General features: G+C 42.1%; 1 long non-coding RNA gene across 2 annotated transcripts in view; it reads left to right on the top strand.

The window, feature by feature from the left end:
- The first annotated feature begins 1,767 nt into the window (after positions 1-1,767).
- The window catches only part of LOC141494547 (uncharacterized), a 43,087-nt gene continuing 24,845 nt past the window's right edge, over positions 1,768-20,009 (top strand). Inside the window, exons 1-4 of one of the 2 annotated variants that reach the window (XR_012470475.1) lie at positions 1,768-1,845; positions 11,373-11,576; positions 13,685-13,945; positions 17,807-17,935. This is a non-coding gene — a long non-coding RNA (uncharacterized LOC141494547). Of the gene's footprint in view, positions 1,846-2,184; positions 2,210-11,372; positions 11,577-13,684; positions 13,946-17,806; positions 17,936-20,009 lie in introns of those variants that run through there. The other variant, XR_012470476.1, reaches the window with a different exon arrangement.

The raw sequence follows: 20,009 nt of genomic DNA, 5'->3' as shown, positions 1-20,009 counted from the left end.
AAGAAGTTCATAGGGTCATAGATTTATTTGTTAAAAGGAACTTATAAGTCATCTAGATCAACCTTTTTGTTTAAATATGAGGAAATGAGGTCCAAAGAGGGTTCATTCAAAGTTTTAAAGGACATGACAATGGCAAGATTTGAACTCAAGTTGCATAATATCAGGGTTCCCTGTTGCACCCTTCATGTGGCAACCAAGCTCTCCCTAGGACTGGACTGACCCTTGCTTTCCTTGATCAATCAATTAATTACTTACTGAACATTTATTAAGCATCTATTAATCTATTATGTGATAGTAGGGACCACTCCCTGGCGTCAGAAAGATCTGAGTTCAAAACCAATCATAGACACTTACTGTGTGACCCTGGGCAAGTCACTTAACCCGTTTGTCTTGGTTCTTCATCTATAAAATGAATATGCACTGGAGAAGGAAATAACAAACCTCTCTAGTATTTTTGACAAAAAAACAAAACCCCAACCCAGTAGAGTGGGACATAACTGAATAAGTGAACGATTCTGGGAAGACAAAAAGAGGCAAAAGATAGTCCCTGCCCTCAAATAGCTTCCTGGTCATGTAAGGGCCTCAAAAGTTCCACCCATGAGGAGTCAGGGCTTCCTTGACTTGATGGATGTTGGACCAGCACAAGAGTCACCATCCCTGTCCTGCTTCCCATATCCATTCCAGCGTGAAGACAGGGGAGAAACAAAGCAGACTGGCTACAGGGGCCAAACACTGTTTTCTTAGTGCAGAGATCTTCTGGGGAGAGCAAGGTCAACCTCCTTTGCTGATGGCTCTCAGTGCATCCCAGAACCCTCCCGAAGCCTCTCCTGATCAGCTTTTCTGACAAAAGCAGGGGAGGGGGGTGGAGGGTCGCCTCAGAGGAAGGAGGCGCTGGGTGGAAGATGGGGTGGCCCAGGCCAACCCCCCAGAGCCTGGAGAGCAGGAGCCTCAGGGAAGGCAGCGCCTTGGGGTGGCAGAGGAGCGTCCTCCAGACCCAGGGGTGAGCCCTCCCCTCGTGCTGCGGGCCCGGCTGGTCCTTGCGGGCCCGGCTGGTCCATGCGGGCCCGGCTGGTCCATGCGGGCCCGGCTGGTCCATGCGGGCCGGGCTGGTCCTTGCGGGCCCGGCTGGTCCATGCGGGCCCAGTTGGTCCATGCGGGCCCGGCTGGTCCTTGCGGGCCTGGCTGGTCCTTGCGGGCCCGGCTGGTCCTTGCGGGCCCGGCTGGTCCTTGCGGGCCCGGCTGGTCCATGCGGGCCCGGCTGGTCCATGCGGGCCCGGCTGGTCCATGCGGGCCCGGCTGGTCCTTGCGGGCCCGGCTGGTCCATGCGGGCCAGGCTGGTCCAGGCCCTCACCACACAGAGGAAGAAACTCGGGTCCGGAGAGATCTCAGCGGGTTGACAGCAGGAGCAGGACCCTGCCCGGCCTGGCCGCCCCTGGGGCAGCGGAGAGAGCCTCCTGAGCCTCAGTTTCCACATCTGTCAAATGGGGGTCATCCCGGCCCCCGCCTCCCTGGGCTCCGCAAGCCTGAGACTGCCCAGGAAGGCCGGCTGGGCCTCTGCCAGCCTCAGTGTCCTCGTCTTACCGCTGATCCCCTGCTGCCATGCCCACCTGGGGCGGGGGGACCCTCAGGATGAAGGGGCGGCGGCCTCCCTGCTCTCCCTGGAGCTGGGGGCAGGGCCCCAGGCGGCCCCGCCCACGGCCCCGCCCACGGCCCCGCCTCCTCCCAGGCCCCGCCTCCTCTGTCCGTGTGCGCGGCCTGCGCTGTCCATAAAGTTTTTGCTTTCCCAACATGGCGGCGCCCATGAGCCGCTCCGCCGCGTGCGCGTAGAGATGAGCTTGTGCGCAGGTAACGCTGCCGCCGCCCCGCGGGCCCGGCCTCTCCCCCTCCTCCTCCTCCTCCTCCTCCTCCTCCTCCTCCTCCTCCCCCCCTCCCCCCAGGCTGCCGGGGCTCCGCGCGCGGCGGGCCTGGGCCCGGGCCCGGGCGCCTCCGTGTTCCGGGCGGGGGAGGGGGAGGGGCGCCGGAGGAGCGAGGGGGCGGGGCAGAGGCCCGGGGTGCGCGGCCCCTCCCGCAGCGGGGGGGGGGGTGGTCCTCTCTGGGGAGGGGCGCGAAGGCACCGCCGGACCCAGACCTCGGGGCGTCGACCCTGGGGGGGGGCGTCAGCAACTCCGGCTCGTTTTACAGCTGGGGAAACTGAGGCCGCGAGGGCGGAGTGAGTGCCCAGGCCGGATTTGAACTCGGGGCTCCCCGCCGCTGCCCAGCATGGGGAGGGGGAGGAGAGGGGGTCACGAACACAAACGGAGGGGCCCCGGCCGGAGTCAGGAGGACCTGAGTGCAGATCCGGCCCCAGACACTGGATAATGACCGTGGCCAGGCCACTGAACCCCACTGCCCTGCGAAAGCCTACAAACAGCCCACACTGACGCGAGATAAGTAGAGAAAGGGTAAAAAAGCGCAGAATAAGTAAGCAAAGGTCCAGTGGCTGCGGAAGGGCGAGAAGGGGAGCCACTGGCCCCGGAGCCCGGGCCGGCCTCGGAGCCCGGCAGGTGCGGGAGGGAGGGCTCAGGTGGAACCGGGCCAGCCCCCCGAAGCCTGTGCCATTCCCGGGGCAACGCAGCCCGCACACTGCACTTATTTAATCCCTCGGGTGCCAGGCCTGGGATCAGGCCCGGGGGCCACAGCCCCTGCCCTTAGTGAGCGTCCGCCTGATGGGGGTGAAGGCAGGAAGGGCAAGGCAGACAGCTGCAATAGGGCATGAGCACGAGAACATAGGTTCAGCTCACATGTGAGGCGCCCCTCACGAAGGGGCACCAGAGAGGAAAACGCCCTGCCCCACGCCAACGTCCTGCTCATCTGTCAGGGCTTCAGAGGGCAGTCTGTGACCCTCACAACCCCCTGAGGACGGGATTTGCCTGGTTTTTGTTTTTCAGATTTTTTTTGCAAGGCAGTGGGGTCCTGTGGCTTGCCCAAGGCCACACAGCTAGGTCATTATCAAGTGTCTGAGGCTGGACTTGAACCCAGATCCTCTGACTCCAGGGTCGGTTCTCTATTCACTGCACCATCTAGCCACCCCAGAGGTGATTTGACTGTTAAACTATTTCTTCCCTTTCCAACTACTTAATCTGGGTAAGGCCAGATTTTCTTTCATATACTTCAACCCAAAACAACAGATTGAAGCAGAAGTATTCATGAGAATCCAGCTGTCTGTTCAGCCAGACATTAAAGAAATATGTAAAAATATGTAAAATAATGCCAGTCTTTTCAATATTTTTTCTTTTGGAAAATAGATATTTTTAATAAAATATTATTTGTGTTACTATAGAATGGGCTTATAATTGCCATTTAAAATAAATTAAATATTTGGAAAAGTTTCCAATTTATAATACAGTAAATGTTGATAAAATATAACCCACATTTAAAAAAATTAAGAATTCCTCAACAGTTTCAGGAGTGTAACAGTGATGCAGTTTGGTGCTCAGTGGATGAGCTAGGGTTCAAATAGCTTGAAAAAAATTCACAAAGACTCATAACTCAGACTCAAATTTTAATGAATTTAATAAATAAAATTCAGATGAATCTTAATTCCTAGGAACAAGGTTATGGAATGCGGGTTTTTTCCTTAAGAGGATAAGCAACTAGCAGGGGAAAAGTCAGGGCTTATATAGGGGTTTACAGGCTAGCCTACATGCTGGGAAAGGGGTAGGAGCCTGCAGGTGTAGAGGAAAGGATTATGTTGGAATGTTCAGGGGTAACAAAGATTCATTTCTGGGTACAGAGAGGCAAGAGTTTGTTATCTGGATACACTTTGTTGGCCTCTAGCCTCTATCTCCCTGTCCTGGTAGGAACTTTCTCAGTGACTATTGTATCTGCTCTCTCCCCAGATAGCTCTTATCAGTTCAAGTTTGGTAACAGAGAGGCAGTGAAGGATAATACAATGTTCCTATAATATAATATTTTCCAGGAATGATGTAATAGTTCGTTCTATAATCCACTTTTCACAAGGCATTTAACAGTTTGTTGAACAAAGGCACAGAATTTAACTGTTTGTTCTCTGCCTAATATTTCCACGGCATCAACAGGATCCCGAAACCAAAATGTTTGGGAACTTCTCTGCTTTATTGGAATAATATTATTGGTCTCCCTGGCTCAACTCTACTGTCTCCAATTTAATCTCTAACATAATGGTCAAATTGATATTCCTAAAGCACTCTGCTCTAGAAGCTTTGCTGTTCAGTTGTTTTTCCCGTTGCAGCTGACCCTTCAAGGACCCTTCTTGATCTTGGCAGAGATACTAATTTCTTTCTCTGGCTCATTTTATAGTTGAGGAAACTGAGGCAAACAGGGTTAAATGTTTTGCCCAAGGTCACACAGATAAGAAGTGTCAGAAGCTGGATTTGCATTCAGGAAGCCCTTTATCCACCCCTCACCTAGCTGCCCCTCTAAGAACCTCTAGATACCTATTTTTTTTTTCCAGGGTAAAATACAAACTGTTCTGTTTGCCATTTAGAACTTTTCTGAGTCTGGCTTCTGCCCACCTTTCCAGTCTTAGTGACATGATTCTCCTTTATGTAATCCACATTCCAGGCAAACTGACCTACCAAGCATTGAATCAGCAAGCATTTATGTATGCATCTGTTATATCCCTGCACTGTACTAGATGCACTGAGCAGAAATAGCAAAGGAAGATATCCCTGCCTTCAAGGAGTTTCCATTCTTCTGGTTGGATTCAGTACAGGGAGTGCTAGAGAAAGGAGCTTCAGGTTAGGGAGTTGTCCATGTAGGTGGCAATATCCCTATGATTATTTAGTTTCCTGAGCTAGGGGTGAAAAGGGAAAGCTTGAATGACTGCTAACCATGGAAAAGATGCATGTGCTGGCTAGGCCCTAGTCTCTAGCTAGATGAGATCAAGAATGAGCCTTCCTTTCATCTACCACCTTTGCACAAATCCCCCCCCCCCCAAGTTCTCCCTCCCTCTTAAAATTCTATAGCATCTTTCAAGCCTCAGATCAAGGGCCTCTCCTGATGCCTCCCCCAACCCCTTGACTCTATCTTTTCCCTTTTCTAATCCAGAAATCACTTTGTCTTCCTTTAATGTATACTTCATGTCTATTTATCTGCGTACATCTTATTCTCTCCTCTCCCTAGGATGAGGGCAGAGGCTGTTTCATTTTTTTATACTCAATGCTTGGTATCATTTCATAGCTCTGCCTTAAATTCATTTGTATATTTTGGATCCATTTAAGGAAACAAAATGGTTTTCTGGAGGAAAAGGGTTTGAATTGGGTATTGGAGAAAGGAAGGTTCTAGGTTCTAGCTCTGGAGCTAAAGGGTACTTCAGATATCATTTTAATTCCAAACATTTTATAGATGGGGAAACTGAAGCTCAAAAGGCTAAGGGATTTTCCTGAAATTACACAGGCAATAATTGTTAATGGTAGGATTGGAACCGAGGTCTTCCAGCTTGAAGCCCAGCACTTTTTCTATTGTACTTCATTACTTCCAACAAGTGGAAATCAGTTGTTATGAGCAGAGATGTGGAGACTAGAGGGGGCAGACCGAGACCAGTTTGATTTAGAAGCATGGTATAAGACAGGAAAGCCAGAGAGGACCCAAGATTGGGGAGGGCCTTGAATGCCAGGCTAAGATTAGCAACTTATTTGTGAAAAGCTTTGAGGCTGACAAAATACTTTCTTTAGACCAGACCCATGAGGCAGTTAGCACAGGTAAGCTCATAGAGGGGGATGGAATTGCTCCAGCTCAGCCATCTAGTAAGTGCCCGAGTTGGAACATGAATCTAGTTCACTCACTTTAATAGCAAATGCTCTTTACACTGGCTTATGCCATAAATAAACATTTATCAGGCACCACTGAAGTCAGAGTTGCTTACTTAATTTCCTTAATTTATGTAGGTAATATTCTGTGTTATAAATGAGGGAATATTTTTTAAATTAAACATGCATATTAATCTATACAGAAATGAATTGATAAAATCAGATTCACATTATTGAAAAATCTCCATAAAATGTCTTTGAAAAACAAAACAAGACTGCCTGTTCATTTTGTTTTTCCTCATGAAAGCAAATATGAATCATAAAAACACATCAGTGTTTAGTACAATCTAGGCTTCTGCATCACCCCTCCCCCAGTTATTTCTATCTATAGTCTGAAAGATGTAGATTTTCTTTGACACCTGAGAATTTCAGTGAAACAACCAAGTGTGAATGTAGTGAAAGGACGATTTGCAGAAACATACACATAAATTCTTCTTTCTGAAAAATCAGAAAACAGATTTCTGTGGTCTAATAATAAAATAATCGTTTATCCAGGGCCTAGGTTTTAGAAGCCATTGTCATTATAGACTGCTACACCTTGATTCTGTGATAGTGCAAGAAATGCAAATTAAATTAACTGAATAAAAACATTTTAAAGCATGTACTAGGGGACTGCCTGGCAGTCACTGCATTGACTAATTATATGGTAAAGCCCAGTCTTAAGTGTGGGGTGTGCTGCTACTGGACCTTACAAGTCATCTTATTGGAGAAGAGACTAGTTAAATAAGGGAGCCCTTCTGGTAAGCAACCCTCCTATTTCTTTTGTTGGAATATAGACCTGAAGGAGAAGAAATAAAACCCATGCAAAAGGAATCCAATGTCCTCAAAATAACTTTCAAGGTTCCTTTATTATAATATCTTGAACATAGTACAGAAAGTTCAAGTAAAAACAGTAGGAAAAGTATGATGTTAACCATTTGCTTTTAAAACCCTTTAAAAATGTGCAAATCCAAAACATCTTTTACATGCAAAGCAAGCATCATGTAGAAATTTACGGAAGAGAAGCCATTGGCTACATCTTCCACTGGTTAAGATATTTAAGAATTTTTCCTGATTTAAAGGTAGGCTTTTCTGGTAAATGAATCTGTACCTACCCACCAGAAAACAACTCCCATGTTTGATATAGGAACTAGCTCAGTTACCATTGAAACCAACTAGTCAAAATTGTCTCATCACAAAACAATAGTCAAATCATTTTGTATGGTTTCATGTGAACTGCCTTGCCCTTTGGTTTTTAATAGGATTGACATTTAAAAGTTAGAGAGGCTCTCAGCTCTGCTTTCATCTGTGTGCCTATATGAGAGAATATTTATAAGGTACTTTGCACAGTGACTAGCCTATGGTAGACACTTAAGAAATGCTTGCTCTCCTCCCCTATACCTGGATCAGACCTAAACAGAAGAGAGTCCCAACCAACACCCTCCAGGAATAGTTGAGGGAGAGAAGACGATGCATTCCCAAGCCTTGAGGGACAGCCTGCTCAGCAGCCCAAGACAGATGATAGAACGCAATGATCAGGGAACAGCTCGTTCATTGGCGGAATGAAGAATTCATGAAGTTGAATCATGCAAAATTAGCCTGGAAAGATACATTGAGCCAGATTGTGGAGAGTTTAAAATATCAAGATGAAAAGTTTGTATTTTATCCTCAAGGCAGTAGGAAGGTTTTGAGCCAGGGAGTGATATGGTTAGAACTGTGCCTTAGCTAGTTTGGGTGGCTATGTGGAGAATAGAGCAAAAGCAGGGAGATTAGTAAGAAACTTCAAATTGTCTGAGAGAGATGATTAGGATTAAGATTGTGGCAATGTGAGTGGAGAGGAGTCCAGGGATGGGAGAGGTTGATGGTAGATGATAGTAGAAATAGGGTCAATAAGACTTGATACCATATGGTTTATGGGCAGACAAGACAGAGGAAGAGTCAAAGTGGATGCTGAGATTGAATCTTGCTGGCTAGGAGAATGATGCCATCCAAAGAAATGGGAAATCTGGGAAGAGAGGCAGAGCAGGGGAACAATGATGAATTCTGTTTGAACACATCTTCCAGAGCCTTTGAAAACTTTCTCAGCTTGGGAGTTGCTATGTTCTCTATATTGCTTAAAAGTTCTGAGAAAAAAAGTGCTTTGGTCAAGTCCTCATTAAAATCACGCCTATGTGACAAGGTTGGGTATCAGAGGAGCTCTGTTCAGAAACAGAATTGCATGTTCTTTTCAAGCTCATGATGCTCCTTGCCATAATCCTACTCTGAAGCATCATTGCTCCTTTGATGATAGGTTTAGTTCTGATAAATGCTATGTTATTAAAGCTAACTTGGGCAGTTGTTACCTTTCTTCCTTGAAAAAATTTTCAGAAAACTTTCCTGGCCCTTGCTCTGTGCTGGGGTAAAACAGATCAGAGTGGTTACTTCTTTTCTTCCCAGCATTCTTTTTTTTTAATTATTAAATTATTTTTCCAATTATAGTCTTTTCTTCCCAGCATTCTTTTTTTTAATTATTAAATTATTTTTCCAATTATATTAAAAGATAGTTTTCAACACTCATATTTGTAAATTTTTCTTACAGCCATCCTTCCCTCTCCCTAAGATAGCAAGTAATCTAATATGTTATATACATCCACAATCATTTTATACATATTTTCATATTAGTTATGCTGTGAAAGAAGAAAGAAAACAAAAAAAACAAATTTTAAAAAGTGAATATAATATACTTTGATTTGCAATCAGACTTCATAGTTCTTTCTCTGGATGTGGATGAATTTTCTATCACAAGTCTTTTAGAATTGTCTTGAATCACTGTATTGTAGAGAAGAGCTATTTTCTGTAATTGTTGATCATCACACGATATTGCTTTTACTGTGTACAGTGATCTCTTGGTTCTGCTGACTTCAGTTAGCATCAGTTCATATAAGTCTTTCCAGGTTTTTCTGAAATGCATCCACTCATGATTTATTACAGAGCAGTAGTACCCCATCACATTCATTTACTACAACTTGTTCAGCCATCTTGATGGATATCCCTTTAATTTCCAATTCTTTGCCACCCCATGTATTTTTGTACATGTGGGTCCTCTTCCCTCTTTTGTGATCTCTTTGGGATAAAGACCCAATCATGATGTTGCTGTGTTAAAGGTATGTACAGTTTTATAGCCCTTTGTCTTCCCAGCATTCTTCCACCTCCTATCTCTTACCTTTCCTTCATTCTGGGCCATTCCTCTCTTCTATCACTTGACCTTCAGAATTTTTACCTGATTTGTGTCTTCTTTCCACTGTAGCTTAGGTTCTCAACCTCACCAGCTGAACTTTGGCACCTAAAGACTCACTTAAATGTGACACGTGATTTCTGCTTAGTCTAGGCAGGTGTTACTAATTTTGAAGGATTTAAAGATTAGTAGAGAAGAGGTTATTCAAATCACATAGAGAGTGCATGGGTACCTGCAGAAGAATCTTTCTTGTTATATAGACAAAGAAGCTGCTGCTAGCTTACATTTCATAGCTTGCAGATGGCTTTCCCCACTGCTGTGTAAGTTAATACTGACACTGAGGCTACTAGATGACACAGGGTTTGAATCCCAGATCTGTCTCCAGATGGACTTTAAATGTCAGACCATGTAGTTTCTGTGGTTAGATATAGGAAGATTGTTTGGGCATCTGTATGGAGGGTGAATTGGAGAGGAGGGAACTGGAGGGTAGGAATCTAATTAGGAAGCTATTGTAATGGTCTAGGTAAGGTCTGATGAGGGCCTGCACTGGGGTGCTGCTCTGGAGTCAGGAGTACCTGAGTTCAAATTTGGCCTCAAACACTTAATATTTACTTGGCTGTGTGACCTTGGGCAAGTCATTTAACCTCATTGCCTTGCACCCCCCCCCCCCCAAAATAAAAACAACTTGATGCCGCAAAAGATTTTCTCTCTAATAGTAAATCTGGAGTCAGGGATTGAGAGTGTGCATCCAAAGCCTTCACCAGTGAGAAGAGCAATTCTTTGTCAAAATGTCCAGTGTTCAAGGGAGGATTTTCAGGGATAGAAAGCAGATTGCTTTTAACTTTTAATGCTTGTAGTTTGTTTAAAAAATAAAATCTAGCAAATGCAACCACCATGTCAACAATTTCCATTTTAGGGGATCCTAATTCATAATTACTAGCCATATGATCTAAAAACTAGTGAGGCTCCATGGAAAATTAAAATAACTACCATTCAAATAAATTTGCGTTTTTAAAGTATTGTTTGTCATTTGTTTTTACTTGAGGGCACAACTCTAAAATTCTTAAGTAGTCTTAGTGAAAGCTGCCTAAAAGGGAAATAAGGGGTTTTTATATAAGCAGTAATTCCTTGCTCCCTAGAAATCTTGTATTCTGCTTTTCATAAAATATGAACATTTTGGCTTAGCAGGAAGACCATCAAAACAGTACATCCAGGGGAAACCTTGAATTGGATAGGATTTGTGACTCAATTACAATTCCTATTTTAAAAATTATCCGAGTCTAACTGGTGATTAGTATGCCCACTCAGACTTTTTCCCTAGGTTATCCCTAGGCTTTATGAAGAACCTAAGGAATTCTAGTACTGAAAATCCTCCCTAATGAACCCATTTTGCATTGAAAACTTTGATAGACTAGCCTGGAAAATCTAGATATTTTGATGCCTTTTTTATGGGTATGGAATGCACGTATATAAGCCCATAATGAATCATCCTGATAATATTCCTGTCCTAATTCTCTGAAATAAATCCTTGATATTGAAATGACTATTCACAAAATCAGTGAATAAACAAACTAGATTGGCATACCTTGTTGTTGTTCTTCATTTCAGTCATGTTTGACTCTTCATAATCCCTTTTGGGGTTTTCTTGGCAAAGATACTGGAGTGGTTTATCATTTCCTTTTCCAGTTCATTTTGCAGATGAGGAAACTGAGGCAAATTGGGTAAAGTGATTTGCCTAGGGTTACACAACCAGAAAGTGTCCGAGGCTGGGTTTGAACTCATGAAAATGAGTCTTCCTGATTCCAAGCTAGAGTTTCTGTTCACTACACCATGTACACATACCTTCCTTTTTCCTAAATTGGCTTTTAAAATGCCATTTTTATTGTCCTCTTTGTTGTATAAACATTGAGAATGTTGTTTTTTAAGAAAGGGGTATTTGCAACATGACTAATATGGAAATATGTTAAACACAATTTTACATAATACAGCTTTTCCCAGATTGTTCACTGCCATGGGGCGGGTGGTAAAAAAATGTGGATCTCATAAACTTGCAAATGAATGAATATTTAAAACTACCTTTGCATGTAACTGGAAAAAAAGAACTTGGGGCAGCTAGGTGGCATAGTGGATAAAGCACCAGCCCTGGAGTCAGGAGTACGTGGGTTCAAATTTGGTCTCAGACACATAGTAATTAGCTAGCTGTGTGGCCTTGGGCAAGCCACTTAACCCTGTTTGCCTTACCAAAAAAAAAACAACCCTAAAAAAATAGAGAGAGAAGGGGGTAATTGGATAAGCTGAAAGTTGAAGGTTTTTCTGATTGCTTAAATTAAAGTCTGATTTTATTTTCACAGTCACAGAATGTTTGATTCGGAACTGACCTCGGCAGCCATCTAGACCAACCCAGACCCAAAAGGAATTTCTCCTATAACGGACTTGAAAAGTAGTCAGACAGCTTCGTTTGAAGATATCCCCAGATGGAAGCTCACCATTTCCAGAAGTGGACTTGTTCAATCTGAGTCAACTCTAAGTACTGGGAAGTTTTTCAGACTTCAAATGTAAGTTTGCCTCTTTGCCACTTACCTGACTATTCCACCATATTTTATCCTCTTCCTCATGACAGCCTTAAATATTTGAAGATAGCGGTTATATCCTCCTAGAGTTGTCTCTTCTACAGATTAAATATCTCATGTTCCTTCTACTGGTGCTCACAAAGCAAGGACTCAAGGCCTTTGATTGTTGTGGACAATATCCAGCTTATCAGTGTCTGTGCTGCCTGTGCCCAGGCCCAGATCTTGAAATACAGGTTGATGAGGGCAGAGTGAAGAGGCACCATCACCTCCCTCTTTTTTTTTTAGATTTTTTTTTTTGCAAGACAATGGGGTTAAGTGACTTGCCCAAGGCCACACAGCTAGGTAATTATTAACTGTTGGTTTGAACTCAGGTACTCCTGACTCCAGGGCTGGTGCTCTATCCACTGTACCACCTAGCTGACCCCCATCACCTCCCTCTTAATACAGGCTCTCCTTCACATCACTGTGGACTCAGGGAGTTTGCCTTTCACCAAAACCCTCAGATCCTTTTCAGACAGACTGCCATCTGCCCAAGCTTTTCCCTCTCCTATTCTTGTAAAAGTTGCCATTTTTGTACTTAAACATTAGACTTTGATTGACCTTGATTCCTCTTTGGGTTCTGACTATCAGAAACCCATCATGTCTGGAGTACTGGACATGCCTCCCTTTTGCTAGTGATGGAACAAGAAGCTCTTAACTTGAGACACTTCCAAATCCATCCCTGTTGAAGGCAAGGATTCATCAGGCCAAAAGAATATTTAAAATGAATTGAAAATACAACCAGGCCCTTAATTACAAATGGTTTATGTTTTTTGACTTCGTAAGTTGACTATTTGGAACTTAAAATGTGTTTTCCTGTAGAAATGGTGTTTTGGTTTCCATGTCAGCTCACAAAAACATATTTTTAAAACAAATTAGCTTTAAAAACCTATTTAATATAATATAAATGAATATTAAGATTTCAGTTCTTCTGACACAACCTAGATCTGTGACCAGAAGCAATTACCTTAAACTCTTAGCACATATAATTTACAACTGAGGAAGCTTCCTAGATGTCCCTTCTATTAAGATACTCAAAAGGTAAGATAGTATAAGCAGTGTCTCATATCTGCTTGGGCTTCCCAGTCCTTTTGACTCTGAAGATCTTTGAGCTTTGAGCCTTCCTGAGAGCTGAAGAAGCTGAGTGAGGGAGGAAGAGCTGAAGAAGCTGAGTGAGGGAGGAAGAGCTGGGTGGAGCCTCCATCACTGCGATTATTCCTAAAGCACTTTTTTTTTTTAAGGATAACAGCAAGTATTTATTAGTGCACTAGGTCCACAATCATATATGAAAGGGAGTTTGTGAAAACTGAACTGAAAAAGGTTTTTGGAAGAAGCAAAGTAATACACTGGCAGAATCAAAAGGTGGGGTCTTCAGTAGGTGGGATTTTTGGTACTTGTCCAGCAAAGAAATTCCCTGATATGTTTTGAATCACATCCATCAAAGGCAATTCATTATCAATTATTTTTTAAATTTATTTTTATTAAAGATATTATTTGAGTTTTACAATTTCCCCTCCAATCTTACTCCCCCCCCCCCCCCAGAAAGCAATCTGTCAGTCCCAGAGCACTTTAGGGGGAAGGAATCACCTCTATATTACTAAGAGGAGAGGAAGGAGGTAAGGCAATATCCTTGGTATTTTTCCAAGTAAGAGTGGATGCTAAAAGCCCCAGGAAGCCTGGAGAGTGCATTGATATCAAGAGGTAACTCAAACAGGAATGGGAGAAACCATTAGTAGTGAGTGACTGGTGGAAGGGCAGTGATGGCTAAAGGTGACAGAGGAGGCAGAAACCATTCCTGTGTGTGCATCTTTACCTCGTCTAAGCACTGAAGCATCACTAACAATCTGTAAAGTCTAATAAATATAGAGCTTGTATTGAATTCAGTAGAATTTCCACACTATTCCTTTGAGGGTGATTAAAAACCATTAATAGTGTGAAACAAGGAAACATTTTAATGGAGAAGGAATAAGGGGGCTGAAGTGAAGGAGAAAGATTAGCTAATGAGCCATGCTAATAGCATATGATTGTAAGGATGCTGCCGTTCTCTCTTTCAGAACCATTATTGTATTGCAGTCTGAAGAATGACTTCCGCTCGGCAGAGATTTGGAATTTATTCCTCAGTTTTGAAACATCTGCTCAATGTCCGGGCACATGCAGTTAATTGGGAAGGGAAATTGATTCCAGGATATATCCGATGCATTTACAGTGCAACAGGGAAGTGGACAAGAGATTATACTTTGCAGACCAGAAAGGAAGTTGAAAGATGGTGGCATCAACGACTCAAGGAAGAGTTCTTCAAAGTGTCAGAAGTGGATGTGAGTGTTATAAGAAGTTTGAAAATTTGTACATGTACAATCAATATGCTTCAATAGTGCCACTGTTTTAGTGCTTATGCAAGACATAATATAATATTATATCACACAATAATGTATATTATAATAATAAATAGCTACCATTTATATAGTGCCTTAAGGCTTACAAAATGCTTTATAGCTATTATCTCAAGTCTCTTATCAGGCTCTGCTCTATATTTACCTTATATGAATATTGTCAGTGTTACTTTTCAAGGCTTCAGCTTTCTCTCTTCTGCCCAGAGAACTTTGACTAGAGCATCTGAAGCCCCTTCTAGGTCTCCAGTCCTTGGGGACCGGGAGGGAAGATCAATCCATGTTATAATTAATTTGCCCCAGCAGGGAAGTAGCCAGTGGGATGCTGGAAAGTGGGTCAGAGCCATGGGTGAAAGAGCAAGAGTTCCTGGTTCATCTTTGAGCTTGGAGGGAACCTCTACAGTTGGTTGATCTTGGTCAGCTTTTTGTGGTCCCTGACTACAATCCTAGAGCATTGCTTAAGCCACATGGACCCATTCTGTGTCTCAGAGCATTTAGCACAGTGTCTGAAATATTGTACGCACTAATCAATATTTACTCATTACTAGTGATTTATAGTGTTATTAGCATATAATAAATGATCATTTGAATGTTCTTTTCCAGTTGTGTCTTCATTCATTCTTCATTTATTCATTCATTCAGACTTAGAAGTTGCAGAGCTTTTTCTGAGAAGACTGGCCTTCTCTCTACTACAGTGTGCTCTCTCTTGCCTTGTACATATTTGCTGCCATTTGCTACATTTTTTTTGCTTGTTGGTTGAAGAAATTTAATAAACCACATTCTTTTTAGAGATGAAATATCCATCATTGATTTTTTTAGGAGTGGCTTCTAAACATGTTTATTTTTAAACTTAAAATGCATTAAAATTAGTTGTGTTTAAGGAATATGAGGAATTATCTTAAAGGATTGAGGCTTGTCAAGTCAACAGGGATTTATTAAGTTGGATTTATTAAGTGTGCTGGACACTCTGCATGCTAAGACCGGTTAAATACATCAGTACCAGAATGATCCTGCCTACACTGAACTCATCTGCTCCTTAAAGAGAAGCTGCTTCTGGGGCTCTTAGAGGGCTTACCTGCTTGCCTAGGACCTACTGGGACCTTGCTGCACTTGGACAGCACTGCTGTGACGAGGTGTCCCCAGAGTCGAGCAGCTTTTGGGGGCCTTTACCCCCATTAGAATATAGGCTCTTTGGAGTGGCTAGTTGATGAAATGGATAGTCAGGAGTACCTGAGTTCAAATCCGGCCTCAGACACTTAATAATTACCTAGCTGTGTGGCCTTGGGCAAGTCACTTAACCCCATTGCCTTGCAAAAACCAAAAAAAAAAAAAAGAATATAGGCTCCTTGAGGGTAGCAGCTATCTTTCATTTGACTTGTATTATCAGTTCCAGCACTTAGCCCACAGTAAGTGCTTAATCAGGGCTTATTAACTGACTGACTGACTCCCCAAAGTCAATTAAATCAAGCAGAGAGTAGTATATGAAGAAGTAAAGAGGGTTCTGCTTCCAGGCCCATGAAGTTAGACTTCCCAAAGTCCTGAAATTCCACAAGGGTTCAGATGGAGTCAAAGCAGAGGCTAGCTACTAGCTTCTTTATCTCTGACAAGAGCCGGCAAGGGTCTAAGGACTAGCATATCTGTATTAGAAATCAGGAGGAGGACCAAGGATGTCTGAGGTCATATTGGTGGCTTCCCTTTTCCTCTGTGAGAATGAAGAACTCTTTCAAAACATGACTAATATGGAAATGTGTTAAACATGATTGTACATGTAGAACCTATTTCAGATTCCAAGCCACTTTGGGGAGAGGGAGGGAAAGGGAAGGGTGGGAAGCAGAAAAACATATAGCTCAAAAACTTACCAAAAAATCAATGTTGAAAACTATTTTGACAGAATTGGAAAAAATTATAATCAAATGATAAATAATAAATAAAAAGAACAAAGAACTTTGTAATATTTGGTCAGACAAACTGATTCTAAGGCCACTCAAGTGACCTCTTAGGAAGCTGAATAAGCTTTATTATACATCCATGATGCTCAGAGAAAAGGAGGAATTTGGGGGTTTCTCCTTAAAACCTGCCCAAGAATATTTAGAATCAATCCCTTATGTACTGTGGAAAGACTTTTCTGTTTATTTTTGTAAACGCTTAAATCTTTTGTCTTTTATATAACTATGGACATTTTGCTTTTAGTCGTATTTCTCTCTACTCAGTTATAACACAAAATCCTATAGTTTGTATTCCAGAAGTTTTGGCAAGGTTTTCAGATTTGTTATTTTCAGTTAAAAAGTGTAATCATTTCCCCCTTTCCCCTTCTATTCCGTATCTTTATTGATCTCACGTACATAATTAAATCTCAAGTATTAGTCATATATTTAAGGAATGATTATAATAATTTGTGGATCATTCAGTCCTTTTATTTCTTTTTTTATTTTGCTTCTATTCATTTAGACCATTTCAGTTTGTCTTAGCAACTTTCCCATAGCATAGACAGTGGTAGAGAAAAGAGAAGAACCCTCCAGGCAGTAATTTATTGTGTTACTTGTTAGGAGCTCTGGCGTAAGAAAAGGCTGGGCAGATGTAATGGTTCAAACGAATGGTCAAAGCAAAATTTGAAAATTATTTATTATTTTAATTTTTCTTTTTTTCCCCTGTACTTTCCTTGAGTGGACAGCATTTGTTGTCATTGGTTTTATTTGCTACATAGCAAATAAGCATGACTGAAAAAACCCAATCTATCTATTTCCATATTCCAAACATAGGCCAAATTCCACACCTTTAGTCCATCTCCACTCTGTCAGGAAGTAACAAAATGCTTCGTCGTTGGTCCTGTGGAATCCTACTTGGTCATTGTTTTGATTAGACTTTCTCATACCTCCCAGATAGGCCAATATGATCAAAAAGGACAGTGTTCAATGTGGGAAGGGATGTGGGAAATCTGGGACACTCATACATTGTTGGTGGAGCTGTGAACTCATCCAGCCTTTCTGGAGAGCAATTTGGAATTACACCCAAAGATTAAGAAGAATGTGCATACCCTTTGATCCAGCAATACCACCACTGGGTCTATAGCCTGGAGAGACTATGCAAAAGGGTACAAACATCACATGTACAAAAATATTCATAGCAGTTTGTGGTGGCAAAGAATTGGAAATTGAGTGAATGTCCATCAGTTGGAGAATGGCTTAACCAGCTGTGGTATATTTACATTATGGAACACTATTGTTCTGTTAGAAAGCAGGAAGGATGAGAATTCAGAGAAGCTTGGAAAGACTTGCATGAACTGATGCTGAGCAAGATAAACCTAATACTGTCACCACACAGCAAGAACATTGTACACCCTAACAGCAACATGAAAGTGATGATCAACCATAATGGACTTACTCATTCCATCAGTGCAATAATCAGGGACAATTTTGGGCTATCTGTGATGGAGAATACCATCTGTATCCAGAGAAAGATCTGTGGAATTTAAACAAAGACTTTCTCAGTCAGTTTTCTTACAATGTCATTATTGCCAGACAGATTATTCCCATTCTCTCTCTACTCTGCACCAGTTCATAATTGTCCCTTTCAGTTTTTCAGAAGCCATCCCTTTTGTCAAGTTCATGGTGTAATATATCCTAACACATTTGATATACTATTATTTGTTCAGCCATTCTCCAAGTGACAGGCACGCTGTTTGTTTCCAGTTCTTTGCGACAAAGAAAACAGATGCTGTGACTATTTCTGGGTCATATCACAGATGTTCTCTCTAATGACTTGGTAACTTGTTGACTTCTTCTCTCCTAGAAATCGAAGCCCAAGTTTTATGTGCTCTCCATGTTCCCTTATCCTTCAGGAAAGCTTCATATGGGCCACGTTCGTGTCTACACAATCAGCGATGTCATGGCAAGATTTCAGAAAATGAGAGGGATGCAGGTAAGAACAGAAATGTGGTTTATTGATGCTGTGCTGCCACTTAGAGCAAATCCAGATAGGAAGATTAGTTAAGGAGGAAAATGAGGCTTGGAACATGCTTTCCAAGATGCATTTCCCCACAGACAAAGGATCAGTGATGCTCTAAGATAGAAGGTAACTAGATTAGGAGAAGTCTTGAGGATCTGGCTAAGAGGCTCTTTCTTTTCCTGAATGAACCTAAGTCCTGCCTGTGTTTCTCTCTCAAAGACTAAAGAGAATATGGAAGGAAAGAGAGCTCACTGGGTCTGATTGAGAGATCATTGAGGGTTGTTTTTCAGACATGTGCAACAAAGGTAGAAAACCAGATTGCAAAAAGGTCGAAGAGAGAATCTGAATGTGAACAATCTCAGTGTGAATTTGAATGTGAAGAATCTGAGTGTGAATTTGAATGTGAAGAATCACCCGAAGGTTTACACCATGGAGGCATTTTTTTAGACATTGGTGTCCTGGCTGTCAGCTTGGGAGTGAGTAGATCTCCATAATAGATGCATTTCTGCTCTTTCCTGACTATTCCCTAAATACCTCAGACATCCTTGGTCCTCCTCCTGATTTGGGTAGATGTCTTCCTGAAAACCAGTGTATGTGAAAGATTTGCAAATTGGCAGTGCATCTTGCCAATGTTAGGATGACATGTAAGTCACCAGTACTCAGGACGAGGGAGGATCTTCGAAGTACTGGTACCACCGTGGACAGTCAAGATGGCCAGAGCCTAATACTGTCACCATATAGCAAGAGCCCTTCATGTTGTTACTAATTGGGGTCCCCTGAATTGATGAATGGTCATCATATATGTGCTCTTGGACTGAAGGATACCTCAAATGAAAGCTCATGGATAGCTCTCATCTGCCTTACATTTATGGGAAAAGCCTTATGAATTGAACTCAGTGGTTCTGAAAGGGTAACACATGACTAGGTTTCATTGCCCCTTGACCATTTCTAGTTGTTGCTAAGCTTATGGAGCATAGCAATCCATGATCAGAGTGTATCTGATGTCCTTGACTGGCATGCCCCTGTCTTTTTCGGTTTTCATTCACATTATTTTTAATCATGGTGTGTGAAACAAGCAGTCAGAAGTCAGAGTCCTCATTGGCTTTGCAAAGAAGAATTGGCATAAATTGTGACCTTTGATTTTTTTTGAATTATAAAGATTTTATTTATTTATTTTGAGTTTTACAATTTTTCCCCTAATCTTGCTTCCCTCCCCCCACCCCCATAGAAGGCAATTTGCCAGTCTTTACATTGTTTCCATGGTATACATTGATCCAAATAGAATGTGATGAGAGAGAAATCAAATCCTCAAGGAAGAAAGTATAAGAGATAGCAAGATCAGACAATAAGATATCAGTTTTTTTCTAAATTAAAGGGAATAGTCCTTGGTCACTCTTGATTTTTAAAATCCCCTGTAAACTTGCGTGAGAAAGCACAACTGTCTGTTGAAACATCTACCTGTTTCCTCGTTGTAAGGTGAGGCTAATGATATCTCTACTCCCTTTGCTCAGGAAGCATCAGATGAGGGTCATATGAAGTCATGTGGGTCTATGCTTTTTAACAGTAAATGATCTTTTCATGTCGACCACCACCAAAAGACTTTTGGTCTCACCTTGTTGAGTGCTGTGTACCTGAAGGACATTTATCTTCCTAATTTGTCTGGTGTGGTTTTTAATTTTTTTTAGGAATAGCTTTTTATCCTTTTATATACTTTGATTACAAGACACTGCAAGTGGACTTTTAAAAAAAACTAGGATTCTCTGACTAGATTTGATTAATCCTGATATTTCTCCAGCTTCTATCAAACTATTCATGATTATTGCCCAATAATTTGAGACCTGAACTTTCCTAATAGAGAAGTCAAAGGCTCACCAGATGATTATCTGGATATAGACACTGCAAGTAACCTGTGCCCTGCCAAAAAGTGTTCATACTTTACTAACTATGAAGCTATAGATATTGAGATTTCTGTACCAGTTGCTTTCACTTTGGTGTATGGGAGATTGTGTTTGCAATTGTAGATGCCCAATATAAAAAGGGAGCCAAC

This window comes from Macrotis lagotis, chromosome 7, assembly GCF_037893015.1.
Source record: "Macrotis lagotis isolate mMagLag1 chromosome 7, bilby.v1.9.chrom.fasta, whole genome shotgun sequence".
NCBI lineage: Eukaryota > Metazoa > Chordata > Mammalia > Peramelemorphia > Peramelidae > Macrotis > Macrotis lagotis.
Note: the sequence above shows the minus strand (reverse complement) of the source record. Positions and strands in the feature narration are given on the sequence as shown.